Source organism: Lasioglossum baleicum, chromosome 4, assembly GCF_051020765.1.
Source record: "Lasioglossum baleicum chromosome 4, iyLasBale1, whole genome shotgun sequence".
Classification (NCBI taxonomy): Eukaryota; Metazoa; Arthropoda; class Insecta; order Hymenoptera; family Halictidae; genus Lasioglossum; species Lasioglossum baleicum.
The window spans coordinates 13,949,172-13,963,141 of record NC_134932.1 but is presented as its reverse complement, the minus strand read 5'-3'; the positions used below and the strand labels follow the sequence as shown (position 1 = coordinate 13,963,141).

General features: G+C 39.6%; 1 protein-coding gene and 1 long non-coding RNA gene across 3 annotated transcripts in view; one reads left to right on the top strand and one right to left on the bottom strand.

The window, feature by feature from the left end:
• The window catches only part of Nachra3 (nicotinic acetylcholine receptor alpha3 subunit), a 181,040-nt gene that overhangs the window by 80,455 nt on the left and 86,615 nt on the right, over positions 1-13,970 (top strand). The gene's annotated exons all lie outside the window — the stretch shown is intronic.
• LOC143208372 (uncharacterized) lies at positions 5,272-12,500 on the bottom strand. Its single transcript, XR_013008897.1, has 2 exons — positions 6,711-12,500; positions 5,272-6,630 (listed from the first exon to the last, which is right to left on the bottom strand). It is a non-coding gene; the product is annotated as an uncharacterized LOC143208372 (long non-coding RNA).

Below are 13,970 nucleotides of genomic sequence, written 5' to 3'. Positions count from 1 at the left end.
GGAGCAACGTAGGTATTTATAAAAGTAATAGAGTACAAGTTCTCGATTTTTCTTTTTGTTTTTATTAGGAAATCTCTTATGAGACAGAAGAGAAGAGAAATTTTCATGCCGAAAATTTTCAGCATGAGTATAACTAACATAGATCTACAAAACATATAATTTTCATGAAGGGCCCAAATAAAAAGTTTTAAAAAATGCTATTTTCATTTTTACATGTAACCTTGTAAATTATAATTTTTGGAAAATCTTTTTTGCATATCATTTCGTAAACCAATGCTTCCAAGTGATTATAAAAAAATCAGGTCGTTCGGTACAATTATAAAAAAGTTTTTCTGTTTTAAAGGGAGTACGAATACTTTCGTCCCTCACTGTATACGCACGCTTCTTGAAATGATTTTAAAGTTTTACACTTTTTCCATTCATTTTCGTCGTGGAATGCATAAAATCCGCAATCCGCTGATTAACTGTGGCACAGAAAGGAAGCTGTGGTATTGAAATCGTATTTATTGGAACGACGGGGAAGGGACAGGATTTATATTCATTGTAAAAGTTTATCCGGTACGACTTGAAACGCCATCGATCGATGGACAGACGCGTTCAGGAAGAAATTAAGCATCAGAAATGATTTTGACCGGGCAGATCGGACAAATGTCCAATGGCCGAGGCGGCGAATTGGTCCGAACCGATCCTACGGCCGAACGCACTCGGACATGTCAATCCTCCGGGCCGAATCGAATATTTTTTCCTCCGTTTTCGTTTGTTTTCCTTCTGTTTTATCGACAGAATTTTGATTGCTGTTTGTTTGCACGCCACGCTCGCTCGGACGCTTTTTTCCTACACATTCCCGAGCCGCGGTATTCCGGGGCCTTGACGGTTGCTTGTTTATTTATGTAATTGTTTCGTTTAGCTATGGTTAGGGGCTGTTTATTTACTTGTTTATTCGAATGGCTTTCTCGCGAGAACACGTTCCGCCGCGCGAAATTGTTGATGACTTTGCAATTTAAAATAGCGGGAAGATTAACAGACTTCGAGACTTCGGGACACTTCGAGACTTCGAGAGTGTTTAATTACACGGTCCAACAAATTTCAACCTTCTTTTGACGTCTCGATTCTCACTATGCGATTCTTATTGTAGAGCTTTTCGCGCTAATTCCGAATCTGCCCTTAATTTTTCTCATAGACGCACAGTTTTTGAGAAATTTGAGTTTGAAAAAAAGTCATATTTTTCAACTTCAAACAAATATTGTGATGTTATTATAAAAGATATTGAATTGTTCTTTACAGCAAAAGATTCTGTAGACTTTCCCGAATCCAGTGATATCCAATATTAATACATTATGATTGTTTAAACACGGGCGAAAAATTATAAGAATCGCATAGCGTGAATCAAAACGTTTTTGAGTGTTGGACAGTGTGTTATTAGTGAAAAAAATTAATTTATATTTACCCCTGTGTTATTTGGAACGTTGGAACAACAACCTCCCTGTTCAGCAGAGGATAGCAAATTTTTAATTATCTGTACAGAAACGTAAAGCGTTTTCGCCGCAGGAAAAGCGGAAGAAACAGGTGGTCGTGCGAGTCTTGGCTCCCCGAGGAACACACGCACGTCCATCAACCATACTTTCCTACTAATAGTACGTTCACCGAAATCACTATGGTACACCGCAGGTTCTTTGAAAACGCACGGTAGTGGTTCTAATAAAAATCGCATTCTCTCTTCTTCTTATGCTCTGTTTCTTCCGGTCTCTCGCTCTTTCTCCCGCGAGATTTGTACAGCATGTAACGACACGTTCCCTTTAATTACGCGGCATTACGTTTCTCGACGGCACACGTAGCAATTTGATGAAAACCACACGGTAATGGATTCCTTGAGAGCTCGCTTTCCCTGGTTTCCTTGAAGAAATTGATCGTATAATGTTTTCTAACAATTCGATCAGTAATATTATAAATACAATTTATTTATGGGATATTGTCGGAAGTACACGTGGCAATTTAATGAAAACCACACGGTAATGGATTCCTTGAGAGCTCGCTTTCCCCGGTTTCCTTGAAGAAATTGATCGTACGATGTTTTCTAACAATTCGATCAGTAATATTATAAATAAAATTTACTTGTGCGATATTGTCGGAAGTACACGTAGCAATTTAATGAAAACCACACGGTAATGGATTCCTTGAGAGCTCGCTTTGCCTGGTTTCCTTGAAGAAATTGATCGTACAATGTTTTCAGGCAATTCGATCAGTAACATTATAGATACAATTTATTCGTAGGATCTTCTTGTCGGATGTTCTGAAATGAAATTGAGAGAACCCTATTCCTGAAAACGGGAATTCGCGTAGAGATCCGCGTACCACCAATGAGGAGCAACGATTTACGGGTCGAGAGCAGACGTTGCATTTTCCGAAGGAGCACGTCGTGTCGCATTTTCGACGAAAATACGTGCCGGGCACGTATCAATCTTCGAGGAGCCAAGAGCGCGAAAGCGAATGACCGTTCCGAGCAGTCGAGAATGATTATGCTTTGCGGCGTGAGAAGCGAGCCAAAACGAGGCGGAAAAACGGCAACTCCTAGAGACCGTACGTGGAATTTCTCTCTCTCTCTCTCTCTCTCTCTCGCTCTTTCGGTGTCTCCGGGTCTCTCGACAGTGAATTTCGAAGCGCGCGTAACAGGAAAAATCGGCGAACAGCTCTCGGACGAGAGGAAGTTTCCCGGCCGCGAGGCATGCACCGGAAGAAAAACGAGCTTTCCACCGTGGCGACCACTTTCCTCGTATATAACAATAAGAGCGGGCGTTACGGGTCCTCGAAAACTTGCGACGCTCGCCTGTGTGTGGAAATCTCTCGTTCTTTACAAAATCATACGCGCATTCGCTACGCTTCAAAACTATCCCCGCGCGTCGTAAACGTGAAAATTTCGAGACGTACATGCATTCGCGATTCTACACATAAATGTCTTGTGTTCCTGAAAATTTCATGTCGGATACGAGTCTGACTGGGACGGGCCATAGAAAAGGCGAACGACGCATCCTTCTGTTCCGGCGCCATTAAAGTTTAATGGTACGAGAACTGCAAATTTTTACAATACTTGGGAGTTACATCGACGGTCAATATAAACATAAAGGTGTAATAGTTTATAATTAGACTGCGGATATTCATGCATTTATGCAAATGATTTGAAAAATTTAAGAATATCGTAATGTTGTTTTTGATGTAACAAGGTAATTAAGGGTCATGAAATCAATTTTACCACGTTTTTATTGATTTTATTCCTGCTTCCCACGATCAATGCAGAACATATATTTATAATTAGACTGCGGATTTTTATGCAAAATAATAATTGTCTGCACCATTTGCAAGAGACTGGAGCCAGATAGACGTATAATTCTTACTTTAATCATTTTAACAAGCTGAAAACATTAGATTGGCATTATTAGATCATTGTAACTTTTTCACTGTTTTAAATGGCACCTACTCATTTTTCCTATAAATGCATAAAATCAGCAGTCTATTTATAATATGTACATGGCTGAACTGTAATAGTTTATAATTTATGGCTCTTGCCAAGACATTCAAGGCAAGGCGTGTTAACAAACAGAAGATGGTAAACCGAGCAACACTCTAAAGACTCGCAGATAATATTTTTGGCAATTTGACGGCATGAAAATCTCAGGATTAATTCGAACTATATCGTGGAAACCGGTCGGCGTGCTGCGGAGACTCGACGAGCCGTGAACATCGAACTCGCAGAAAAATTCGCCGGGTCTCGATCATTCCAGCCGACTGAACGGCTCAAAGACGTTACTGAAACACACCTATCGATGAGATATCGCGGACGCCTAGCTCCGCTGTCTGCGGATCGAAGGGATTTCAGAGAGCGTCTGAACGGAAAAGGGCTTCAGAGAGAGAGAGAGACACTGCTAGGATTGGGGGTGGTAGGGGTGCGAGGAGAGAAAAGGGGGCTCGTGGATATTTAATTTTCCATGAGCCCCGAACCAGCCTTTCCGGCAGTCGAATTGATTCGTTCTCTCGCGAACGGTCTGGCTGGCCCCATCGCGGAACCGATGCCAGGATTTTCCCACGGAATATCGCCCTCTTTCATCCCTCTTTTCATCCCCGAACCCTCTTCGTCTTTCTCCAGCCGGTTCCCTCCTCTGATATTCAATTATCCGCGAATAAAGAACGCGGTCGGTGTGCTCGGATTCTCGTACCGTGGTTTAACATGCGACTTCCGTCGAGCTAAATTATTTTCACTTCTTATTTTAGGTTGTTTGCGTGCTTGTTTGTGGTTCTATTCTTGTTTTCATGTCTGAAATTTCTCGTCCGTGAATTTTTACGTGGGAGACAGCGAGATAGGTGAAAATGATATGTACTTCGGTTCTGAAATTGTTGAAATTGCTGCAAACGCATAACATCCGCGGTCTTTGCGCATTTTATGCGGGAAATACTTAACAAAAGCTTCATATTACCACGTTTTTATTATTATTTATTAGCTTGCTTTCTTGTTTGTGTGTTCGGTGGCAAACTTTGCAATTGATTTTAAACTAACTTCCCGATGAGCTAGAGGCTTGAAATTTTAAACATAGCTCAGAACTGGATGACAATGCATTATTCAAAAAAAAATTTTTTTTAAAGTCTATCCGTTTCGGAGAAATAACAATTAAATATTTATCTGTTCACCTCCCCGCTAAACCTACGTCATCGGGTTCAGCGATCGCCACGCAGCGGCGTTTGTTTTCTATATGACGCGTCGCAATACCGTCTGAAAACTACATGTCTCTGTTATGATCTCATCAAAATGTTTAAAATCGATTCAAAAATTTCACACACTCAAGACTAAAAAGCAGAAAATAATTATTTAAATAAAAATAAATTTTTAAAAATACCACGTTTTTAAAATGGACTAAAAAGTATAAAATAATTTTTCCTAGCCCCGTACAGATCCCTAACCACGTACAGATAATCCTGAAAATTTGTGATTGTGAGTTTTTAACAGCTACGCAAATACTTGTAAGATTTCAAACGAAAAACGTGGGGCGCATGCAACAGATAATTGATGCATGAATAGTTCACCTAAATTTCTAAAAATTTTATTGCTTCGCAAATGACATGAACTGTTGTGTCAGATTTCTCGTTTTTCGTTTTAAATCTTACAAGTATTTGCGTAGCTGTTAAAAATTCACAATCACAAATTTTCAGGATTATCTGTACGTGGTTAGGAATCTGTACGGGGCTAGGAAAAATTATTTGATACTTTTTAGTCCATTTTAAAAACGTGGTATTTTTTAATAATTTATTTTTATTTAAATATTTTTCTTTTTTGTTATTGCTCCGCCGGAATCGCGTTTCGATTTAACGCTTGTCGTCGTCCCGCTCGATTTTTCTCACACCACCGCGATTTCTGCAGCTTCCGAGGGTCGTGCAGGAGGAAGAGAAAGAGGGTTGCTGCCGTGATCTTCGGTGTCTGTCGTCGAGCGATCAACCCTTTCACCGGCTCCCCCACAATAGAAACCCGGCCATTGTACGCCGACCGGAGAATTTGATTACCCGATCGAAAGACTATCTCCCGGGACAAGCTGCTCGTGATTACGCGGCCACCGGTTAATTAACGCGAGCGTTTCAATTCGACCGGAGCGCTCTCTTTTCCATTCTTTTCCTCGCGACTCGACCCCGGCACGGCCCAGAGATATCGAGATATCGAGAACACGCGCGGTCGATTCTTGCGCTGTTCGACTCGATCGGCTCCAGCCTCGACCACCCCTTTTCTCGCAGCCCCTTTTATCGTAACAGCTGTACGGATCTGTTCGTCGCCCTCGATATTAATCCACTATTACTCCATTTAATTGTCTACCCGCCATCGAAATGAAACGGACGTGGAAAACATTATTAAAAAAATGTTCTGTATCGCATTTCTCGGTAGGTCAAAGAATGCAGCTATTTCATTTATTCAACAAGATTACGTACTGAAGAGATCAATATGAATGAGCAAGACAAATATTAAGCCTTTGCTCTCGGAACTGTTTTAACTTGAAAATTAAACATTTCTTCCGACCTAGGATAATTCCATTCTATATGCTTTTTCCATTTTATTTCGTTATATGAAATTGATATAATACCTCATACAATACAAATACAGGTAACCCTTCTATAACACGTTAGATAGGTTCCTAGAAAATGCTGTGTTGTGTGAAACCGTGTTATATGAGACCCAGAGCCAGTACAAAGGGAGGGGTTACGTTCCGAAAACCTATTAAAAACAAACATTTATTTTCAATTTCATATAAGCAGCTTAATTTTTATTAAAAATATAAATGTATGTATAACACAAAACGAAAAAAAAAACAAAAATTATTATTTTCATTTAATGTAACCTTAATTCAATAAATTTCTTCCTCATCACCACTCACAATCAGTACAATCAAACGAGAACGTTTTTTCGGTTGAACGATATCATCTTCACTTTCTGAAACTTCTTCTTCATTTAGATCTTTTGCACCTTCTATCCTCTTTAAAAAATCTGTAATTTTGATTTGTTTGCTGGTTCTTACAAAGTCATTGTAGATTTCATGCTATGAAGATAGACAATTTTTTGCAGCTCCCTTTTGAATTTTCGGTTTGTTTCAGCGGAAGGGTCTACATTCAAGAAAAATGATTCAAGATTTTCAGCTAAGCTTAGGCCTTCTTCTAATTTTTTTTAATGTTAAATTATTAACCTCACAAACTTCATCAGTGCTATTTTCCTCAGAATCGATTTGATTTCCAACTTCGGATGCCATTTCCACCAAATCCGCTTCGCCAACTTCTTCTTCCACTAATAAATCTTGAACGTCCTCAATAGCCATATCCACAAACCCTTCACCTCCGATAGATTTAGTTTTTAAATTTGTTAAACAAAAATCATGTTATCCAGTGTTGTACAAAGGTTTTCGCAATTTTCTAATCGTGTTAGAGCGAAACAGTGTTATAGGATGCCGTGTTGTAGGAGGGCTACCTGTACTTAAATGTTTAGTAATTGATTAGACACCAACATATTTGATAATGTGAACAATATTTTAAATAATGGTACAGCAATTTTTAGTGGTGACTCTCAATTATCAAGTAAAAAATTGCTACGTTTGCAGGGTCTATGATTTTTTCCGTCGAGGACTAGAAAGAAACGACATCGGAGAACACGTAATCCGATACAGGGAGGATTTTTCAGCCGATTCTCTCAAAACCGGTGACTACGTGGGAAATTCCGTGGGATTTCGCGTGGAATGGCAGGTGTGCGCGCGTGTGTTCCGTAGGATGCAAAAGGATCGGTCGACCGCGTCGAACTGCTCTTATCCAATCGCGCAGAAACCTGTTCAACCGTACAGCACCCGATAACGATAACGACGAGTCAACGATACAAGAAGATCACGGTCTCGCAATCGACCAAAAGAAATCGTAACGATCGCGTTACATTGCAATCCCCCTGGGAAACGACATCACACGCTAAACCTGATATCCGAGAATTTCGCCAGAAAGTCAATACATACTGTATTCGTACACAATGTCTGTCTCAAATTACATTCGTCTGTCTTGAGAATGAAAAGAGTTCAGACTATTTTCACTAGTAGAAAATTGTAAAGAATTGAATCTAAAAGAGTATCTACTCCGTACCCAGCGTCTAAACTATTCAATTTTGATTATGCTTAATAAACTTGATTTTACGAGTCGCACTGAAAGCGTCCAAACTGTCGACGACACTGTAAATGATCTATTTTTTTGTTATTCATGCCGCAAATCACGTTTGGTCTATATATAGCATACATTAGTATATCATTTCACAAATAATAACGAAGTACATATCGTTATACAGGGTGAGTCACCTAACAAAACAACAAAGATATGTGAGGTGGCAACGTTAGCTGACTCACCCTGTATAAAGTTAAATTAATATGAACGGTAGACGCTAGATCCTAATCTGACATTTTTTGGGGAAGTTGAAAATAAATATTAGCGCTGTAATGTCTCGCACGCTCAGAAAAGAATTAATAATGTAGGAAGGGTAGTATTTGACACTGTAAATGATTTCTTCCGGCACGGGATATAATCAAGTAATCGATCCTTGAAGCCCGTTAGAATACATTCGGTCCCGTCCCCCGAAAGTTACCATGGAAAAAGGATCCTCGTAGTCTCGATCTCAATCTTCGTGCGACCGATTTACGATTTGTCCGTAAATTGAGTTTCGCTGACGGACAGGGGCCGCGATGGAAACGAAAACGTCGATGAAAAATACTCTGCCGGAGAGAGGTTGCGACCAAGAAGAACAAACGGGTGAACGGTCCTCCTATTTCTCTTCCTCTTTCTCTTTTTCTCCCTTTCCCTTCCTGTTCCTGGTTCGACAACGGATTATAAGCGACCGCGATTTATCACGCGTGCATCGTAAAATAGGGGTCGAAGAATAGGGACTCGCGTGAAAAATACGCGACGGTTTTTACGATCGCCTTTCTCCGGCACTTCGCGATAAGAGGGATGATCTGCGCGACGCCAAGGAAACACGCGAGATTCGCTTCGTTTTCCCTAGAACTCTGCTTCTACTTTTCTACCCCCCCCTCACCAACCCTTTTTCTGCATGTTCGCCGCACTTCCGGAGGAAGTATGGTCCCTCGAATATTTAAGATCCGTCGTTTGAGACGTGTCCCTCTTCGACGATCTTCCCCCAGCCGTCGAAAGAAACGCTTGTCTTCCATTTTTAACAAGATCTGGCTAGAAACCATACGTTCCCTGAAACAGACAATTTTTATTTTTATTTTTTATTACTCTGTGAAGCGTCACTGAAAATTGCTGTACCATTATTTAAAATGTTGTTTATATTATTAGACATGTTGGTATCTAATCAATTATATTAAAGGTTTAAGTATTGTATGAGTTATTATATCAATTTCGTATCCACCAAACTGAAAAAATCATTGAGAATATTCTAGATCGTAGGAAATGTTTAATTTTCTAGTTAAAATAGCTCCGACTGCAAAGGGTTAATTTTCTATTACCACGTTTTTATTAGCTCGCTTTCTTGTCTGTCTGTCTGTTCTGTACAAAGCAATTGATTTTAAACTAACTTCCCGATGAGCTAGAGACTTGAAATTTTAAGCATAGCTCAGAACTGGATGACAATGCAATATTTTTAAAAAAATTTTAAAAAGCCTGTGCGTTTAGGAGATATAAACTATTAAAAATTTAACCGTTACACCTCCTATCCATCTAACCGTTACAAAAATTTCGTTTTATTTAAATAATTATTTTATGTATTCTTTGAGAATGTAGTATAGCTTCAGCATGAATAGACAAGGTGTCCCAAAAATGTACTTCATCGCGTCATTTCAAGTAACTGTTTCCCTTGCGAAATTGTTCTGTGAATTAACGAAAATGTGTCTTCTTGAGCTCCTCGCACCGTGATCGAACCACTCTTTGCAAAAACGTTCGTAGAATCGTCGTACGGAGTAGTTTACGAAACGGCGCGTCTCGCGTTCATTTTTATAGTGTTTGCAGTATGTGTACAGAATCGCGGAGCAGAGTTATACGGCCGGCAAGCGGCTAAACAAGAATTTAATGTCCGGTTTCGGTCGCGCGTATGAGTTACGATACGAGTCGCCGTAAATTCATTTCGTTTACGCGCTGCCGCGGCACTCATTTGCGTAAAAACGTGATAAAAGCTCGTTCCTTTCATTAGACTTAACATCGCCCGGTGGTAACGACGCGACGCGACGCGACGGGAATACACTGTGTATATTTGCTGGTTTTCTCTGGCTGCCTGATTATCCGCGAAACTAGTTGTTCGCCGAATATAAACAGAAACGAAGCTGTTACCGTTCCACGTGTACGCAACATCGCCGTATCTTCGCGACTGTAAATCGTAAATTGCTACATATTCGTAGTGTACACAACTGTTCAGGAGATTGTCCGACTGAGATCTTGTCGTTTCATTTACTAGCAACCAGTACAAACTCCAATGAAGACGGTACAAATGCTTGAGATTACATCTTTGCATGTGAAACGTGGAAAGATGATTTTTTATCACCGCGATGAGAGTTGCCGAAAAATCTAGAAAAATTCGCAGACATTGCCTGCAACAATAGGTTCAATCTATAAAAATATGAACAATGTCGCTTGTCAACTTTTATCGGAATTATCAAATTTTCTCAAATCGCTTTCTACAACTAGCATCTTCGATCACAGATAATGTTACGGATGACGAACAGATGTTCAAGATCCTCTCTGGCAGGAACCGTCCTAGATAAAACGAAGAGAGCCACCCTAGATAAATCTGCATGGCCGTATAGTTTAGGGCCCAAACATACGCACGATCAACTGGACGTTGACAAAACACGAATATTCACTCAAAGGGTACTGACAAGTGCCACCTGTCATTGCAGGGGTATATTAAGCCATTGCATTTCTGCCCTCGGGGGCTAGTACTATCGTAGTCACGAATCGTGTCGCGTCGTGTTGGATCTAGGAAGTCAACTACCAGTGAGATCGGGCAAAAGTTCCCCTTCGAATCAAAGTTAACCGTATATAGATTCCGCGAGTTCGTTGTAAAATCTATTAGGCAGTGATAAGGTTGCTCCGAGACCCCCGCATTGCCAGTGCGTCAACACCGTGCATCCTAGTTTGAGTAATATCTTCTTCCAATTCTTTATACTCTAAATTCAGTCCATTTGCGACAATTACACAATTGCAATACGAATTCTTATAATCAGAATATATTTGTGTTCTTTGATAATTAACGCAAATTCATTAAACCCATAATTATTGTCCAATATCCTAATTAAGTAATTGAACGTCCCCACACGATACAATCTTACCGCTCGGATTGTATCAATTAAATTATACTAGTTACGAGATTTACTAATAATCCTAGCGACTTCCTGATTTCTCATCAGGTTCGTTCGCGACATACCAATTGTCCAAACAGAGATTTATCCAACCTAGTGGCTCCCCAATTTCGCATCCTAACAGCTCCCCGGTTTCGCATCGGGTTCGTCTGCACTTGACTCCATTCCTAGAAGCTCCCTGACTGCGCGTCAGGTTCGTCCTCGCTGTCTACATATAATTCTAGCGGTTCCCCAATTTCGCATTGGGTTCGTCCGCGCACCTCAACTAACAAATTGATACCATATTTCTAGGGTGACAACCCTTCGCCGGCCACTCGTGCTGCTCGCGGTCCTGGCTCGTAACAATAATAAGAAATTAATTGCGTAAAAATAATTAACCCTTTGCACTCGCTTGTACCCTCGAAGAGACGCCACTAAAAATTGCTGTACCATTATTCAAAATATTGCTTACATTATTAAATATATCGGTATCTAATCAATTACTAAACATTTAGGTATTGTATGAGGTATTGTAACCATTTCATATCCATAAAATTTCAAAAATCATAGGGAATGGAAATATTCTAGATCGGAAGAAAAGTTTAATTTTCCAGTTAAAACAGTTCCGAGTGCATAGAGTTAACAAGTATGCAGGATCTCGACAAGCGATCGAACGGAAGAAAAGCATCGGTAGCCGATTTTAGCGGTTATTCTTCCGCCCGAGGTAAATGGTAGAAGGTGCTTTAGGAAATGATCTCTCTCGTTGAATCGCGGCGCGAACGCGGCATAAAAATAACGGGAATAATCGGTAGAAAATTGTATAGAATTGAATCTGAAAGAGTATCTACACTGAGAAAAAAATCCTGTCGAAACGAAAAAAATATATGTTGATTCAATAAGATGTACTATTGAATAGTGCCAATATCATATGAGCTTATTTTAATATTTAATACTATTGAATTTCAATAGCAAAACTCATTTCCGCCAATCATATAAGCGAATAGCTTGACATCAATGTTTTCAAAAAAATAAGATATGGCCTCGCACCAATTCCAGTATAAACCAATACATTTCTCAAATTTTTTTAACAACATATCTGATTGAAGGAAAAAGAGAAATATTACGAATAATAATGTACGGTATTGAATCGAATAATATTTTCAATCATTTCATGACAGACAATTCAAATACATCACGATTTGCTTCTAAATTTCGTACTATTGAAAAGAATACATTGATATTCATCGAAGTAAAAAAATTACAATAGCACGCGTGTTATTGAAGTAACTACATTTTTTTCAGTGTACTCCGTACCCTGCGTCTAAAGTCTGAACCATTCAGTTTTGATTTCACTTAATTTTGATTTTACGAGTCGCACTGAAAGCGTCCAAGCTCTCAACGACACAGTAAATTATTGATTTATTTATTTATTTATTTATTGATGCTGTAAACCATGTTTTGTTTATATAGCATACATTAGTATAACACTTCGCAAATAATAATGAAGTACATATCGTATAAAGTTAAATTAATATTATAGAGTTGAAGTACGGATGATGTATGTGTATATGTGTGCGTGTTGATAGGCAGGCCTATATGTATATGACTGAATTTGTAATAACAGAGAATCGTAAATAACAGTAGAGTTGTAGAATTACGATCGCCAACGAATCGCAAGAAGAAGCTCAGATCGAAACATACGCCCGCGACAAACACGTCTGTCTCCAACGATTGGCTATCCGTGCGTCCTTACGGCTTTCCCTTACTATATGAACGGTAGATACTAAATCCCCTAATGTGCCATTTTTTATGGAAGTTAAAAATAAATATCGGTAGCCGATTTTAGCGGCTATTCTGCCCTCCGAGGTAAATGGTAGAAGGTGTTTTAGGAAATAATCTCTCTCGTTGAATCGCGGCGCGAATGGGGGATAACAATAACGGGAATAATCGGTAGAAAGGGGATCACATATCGCAGAAGTCTGCCCGTCTTCCCGACGCCAGGATATTTTCCGCAGGATCCCGCGAAACCCGTAGTCAGCGTGTAAACAGCTCGGAATCTGCCTCCCGGACAAAACTCTCGTACGGTCCCGATGGTTCGTTTCATATAATATATGTAACCATCCCGATCTCCAGAGACGTCGCGTGGCAGGGGGAACACGTACCGCATCCATTTGCCTCATGGAAAATTAATTATTATCCTGGCAACTCCCAACCGTGGCACTCTAAGCACTCCGCCGAATCCAAAATTTCAACGTGTTCGCATGTTGTCGGACGGGAACTTCCGCCTTCCGGCTCCTTATCGATCCCGTCGTTCCTCTTTGTTTTTTCTTCTTCCAGAGAGAGAACTATAACTCGTCCTCCCTCTATTTGATGCGCGATCGTTCAAACACGTATTCGAACGTTTGCTGCAGGCAATAACAATTACACTGCGGATTTTGATGCAGATTAAAATTTCTCTTCGTTAATTTCGAGCTACGGGAGCCACGCAGACGTTTGCTTTTTCTCTTAACGCTGGAACTACCGAGCACTGTACGCGATTGGCATACTTTTCCTTGTAAGAATGACAAAAATGCATTTGTTCAGATTACCTACCAGTTTTGTTTAAATATGCACTTCAATAGGGAAGTTCGCTAAAGCAATTTCTCGAAAAATCATATTTATAATTTTGATATTTCTAAAAGAACAAATCAGAGGAGCAAATCATTTGGCCCCCCACCCTGGTTGACCCCCCTCCCCCTGGTAGATCTAATGTTAACGATTGTAATAAGTAGACTGCGGATCTTTATGCATTTGTGGAAAAATTGAGTAAATGAAATATAAAATTGTTGGAAAATTGAATAAATTGAAGATGTCAATATATGACTTCTCCTCTAATAAAATTATTAAGTAAAGAAATAACATTCAATTTAGTTTCTATTTCTTGCTTCGATTTCTTAAAGATCCACAGTCTGATAACATAAGTAATAAATGGTTAAGATAATTGTGTGTTTGATCTACTAATTTCTTCTATAAGTGCCTAAACCCCGCAGTCTAATAATAATCATGCTTTTAGCGATTAGAGGAGCGATCGATTTGTGTCGTAGAATTTTTATTCAATAATCCATTCTTCGTTTATTCCGTGCCCGGTGTTTC